The 3,668-nt window shown below is 39.9% G+C and overlaps 1 protein-coding gene across 3 annotated transcripts in view; it reads right to left on the minus strand.

Moving 5' to 3' along the window:
* Positions 1 to 3,668, minus strand: part of pacrg (PARK2 co-regulated) — a 111,428-nt gene that overhangs the window by 106,415 nt on the left and 1,345 nt on the right. For 2 of the 3 annotated variants that reach the window (XM_085931666.1, XM_085931667.1), the window contains one exon: positions 3,078 to 3,175. The gene's annotated coding sequence lies outside the window, so the exon portion shown is untranslated. Of the gene's footprint in view, positions 1 to 2,021; positions 2,294 to 3,077; positions 3,176 to 3,668 lie in introns of those variants that run through there. The other variant, XR_015068315.1, reaches the window with a different exon arrangement.

Raw genomic sequence — 3,668 nt, forward strand, 5'->3', positions numbered from 1 at the left:
CTTATTTGAAATGTGATTCCTCTGCGGAACCCAAAACTATTTAAAACATTGAGATGAACTAGTTAGTACATGTACTAAATCCAAGTGTGATGAAAGCAAAAAATTGATACAAACAGTCATCAGGAAAAATTGCTACAAACACATAAAAAATTGATACAAACAGAAATTTCAAATACATTGTTTTTAAATCAAGAACATGCTGAATGCTAAATAGGACAGAAACAAAAACGAGTCATCCAAAAGATCATGACTGGAATGAAAATGATTAGAGAAGCTTGTTGATAAGAGTAGTTTGTGTTTTTTTTGTTGTTTTTGAAAACTTTAGGGAGGCGTTGAGTCACTTCCCTATTTGGTGTCATTTGACTACTTGTTTTTTTTTATACACTTTAAAAAAAAATTAGGAGGTTTGCAATGTCCCTCACTTTACCAGGCACTTTTAAAAGGTCGTATAACACTCACCTTTGACTCGTGTTTATTTTATTTGGAAACAGTTAAGCTGTTTTTTTAATATTGAAGAAATGCATCCCAAATGAACACCTAATCTCCAGCATTTTGTGTTTATTAAATTACTGATGCCAGTGGATCTTTATGGAAGTGTAATGGGCGGTTAAAAGTGAAAGTGATTGTTGTTTTAGAACCACAAGAGGTCAGGCTAGGCCTACTAAAGAAGGACTCCATCCTTAGCTGCATGAGTCTGCAGTCCTTTCTCCTCTGTGAACTGCAATGTAAAGCTTTTATTGGGGCAATTAGCTTGGCAATCAAACTAGGAAAACAACATGGTGGCCGTGCATGAAGACAAAAGCCAATGCAAATGCAAGGAAAGAGAACTTGGGGGATTTTTTTTTTGTTGGGGGCTGTTGTATTATATCAATTCTCGTTTTAAGAATTTAGAAATGTAAATTCAATAAAGCAAACTGTGACGGCCTGGAATGCTGCACAGTTTCCTCCCATGTATCAGCCCACATGTCCAGAGATGGCAAGAGGCGAGCTGCCAAGACCTTAACAGCTCTTTTATGGGCGAGCTTACATTTGCTTTAAAAGAGCTGTGTAGTCAGAAGTCAGGCATTCCTCTAGGAGACAGGAAGGGAGGGAGCCAAATGTGCACAACCCTCTATAATCCCATTAACACTATTTTTTTTCCTCTTTGCCACCCCTTTTGCCTTTTATGACACGGGAGACAAAATGGGTGCAATGATGAAGCTTTGCACAAACATGTCACCTGGCACAGCGCTCCAGTGTAAGATCTCTCTCAGGGAGATTTACTGCAAGCCAAAGGCGGAGTTTTGAGGAATGTCCCCCCACAGTGAGAAATAGTCCAGTATGGGAGGGTGAACTCTACAGGCAGGGACATCTGTACTTCAAAATAAGATGAGACTTGACATGAGGTTTTGTTTTTGAGTTTCAGTCTAATCGAAGCTCGTTGGATATTTCTGTCCCTTGAGACTTTCGGTGATGTTTAGAATGAAAATCTTGGGGATGTCACATGACCAAACCGTGATTGGTCATAACCTGAGCCTGGCCTGAGCAATTGTGATGTCATTTTGATTTGACAGCAAGTGTCAAAATGGCTGCCCTCTGGAATTGGGGGTGGGGGGGGGGGGGGGGTGCAGATTAATTCATATTGTAATACATAGATTATATTTAGTAGAGTAGTGATGTAATTATGGAATTGATGTGTTTGCACTGGAGAATTTATTTTTGTACGTTAGAAGTACCACCCCTCCGCCAACAGATGATGCTGTGGTGAAAAACGCTCATATTTATCTTTATGGTATGTATTTTATAGCTAATACAATTGAACTTTGAAATGAAGATGTATAAAGTTATATCAAAGAGCTTGACAATCCTTATTTGGTGTATTTTGTGAGTGAATTTGACAGCCACATCTCCATTCTTTTCTCTTCCCAACAGGATGCAGAACCCATAAAAATGATTAGATCTGGCATTCTTCCCAGTAACCAGTATACACTTGTAATGTAGCCTGCCATTTTTTTTTACCTTTAAAAACACATGAAGCATACTTTAAAAATGGACAAAACCCAAGAATTTTTATTTAAATGTCATCCATTTTTACCTCTATAATAAGACAGTAGCACGAGAGCAACAATGCATTCAGACTGAAGAGACGCCAAACCAGTGATGCACACAATGCTGGTCGTCTTAGGATAAGTGCATGTTTCCCCACACGACATCCTGCCCCACATTTGGACTCATCTGGGTTATATGTGTTTAAATACTGCCCATAACCCGCTCTGGGAGGACAGTGAATTAAGCACATTAATCCGCACGCTCGCTGTTAAAAGAACACAAAGTAGTAAAGCTACATAAGCCGTGTCGTAGCGTAAAAACCTTCATTGGTTTCAATTTTTTTCCCCCTCGCTGTAAATAGGATGTCGTCATACTATCGTCAGGTGACGATTCCCCCCCTCGTTGGACCCTTGTACTATTGATCGTGTGTGATTTCAGGGATGTGCACAGGATTATGCAGATTAGTCTGCTGCTGCAATTGTTTGCAAGTGTGTCCGGATAAGATTAAAAAAAAAAATGACTCCTGTGTGAAACACAAGAAAATAAAGAGAAGCAGAGGCATGTGCGTGCTCTCGACAAATTCTTTTTGGAGTTGATGTTCTTGGTTGGTCAGGGATGTTTGCAATTAGGAAGGATGTTGACTGGATTGCGAGCTCTTCCTGAATCAGGTGGGCCGGACAGTAAAGAGTGGAAGGCGGACTAAGTGTTCTGGAGAACATGTGTTGGCGTTTTGCATCGTGTATTTGCGTTTATGTCGTTTGATATATGGACGCCAGTTCCCCACATGACAGAAACATGCGTGTGAACGTTACCCGGAAGGACGAAACATGACAGATATGAAAACATCCAAGTCTATCTCAACTTGTGCAGTTGAACTGCTAAAGACGCTGGGCAGACAATTTGAGATTTGACATTTTAGTGACATATGCATGATTCTGGACTCATTAATTGAGTTTCAATTTTCTATGGGTAGCATTTATTTCGTAATCAGAACTAGGTGTTCTTATTATATGGTGTCTGCTATGTCAGAAATGTATAAACAGACTCACTTATTGTCGCACTTTCCAAGCTGGTGCGTCATTGCTCGGTTCACACCGGCGTCCCAAAGGTTGCACTTCTATGTTGACTTCGTTGGTATCTTCAACACCTGTAGAAAGCCTTTTTATTTTAACCCAACGATCTCCTAAACCTTTGGGGGGTTATAAATAATATGAGTGTGTAAACAGTGCAGCCAGAAGAAATACCATTGGGAAAAGATAAATACAATTCCATGGAACAGATATAAAAATGTTTTAAATGTAGGTCAGTGCTTCAGATAGTATTCATGCCTTGCAGAGGCCTTCCTGTCCCTGACTGCTTACCACTACTACAAATACATATGTGCAATGCAGTCTATCATTACATTTCTGCAGCCCTGTTATTCCTCATAACAGTAGATTTAAGTAGAGAGGGGAGCTTAAAAAGAGATTGTTCTTAATCTTGACATCAACAACTGCATTACCAAATGCTGTTTTGATGCAGTTGCAGATGCCCTTGTGACTTTATAGTGCACCGAATAGACATTTTGATCGTGCCACAACTTGCTCCCGTGCAGCATTGTGCCTGTACGAGAGGAAATATGCCACATTGGCTTTGCTCAC

This window comes from Syngnathus leptorhynchus, chromosome 15 (genome assembly GCF_054491065.1).
Source record: "Syngnathus leptorhynchus isolate UIUO chromosome 15, UIUO_Slep, whole genome shotgun sequence".
Lineage (NCBI taxonomy): Eukaryota > Metazoa > Chordata > Actinopteri > Syngnathiformes > Syngnathidae > Syngnathus > Syngnathus leptorhynchus.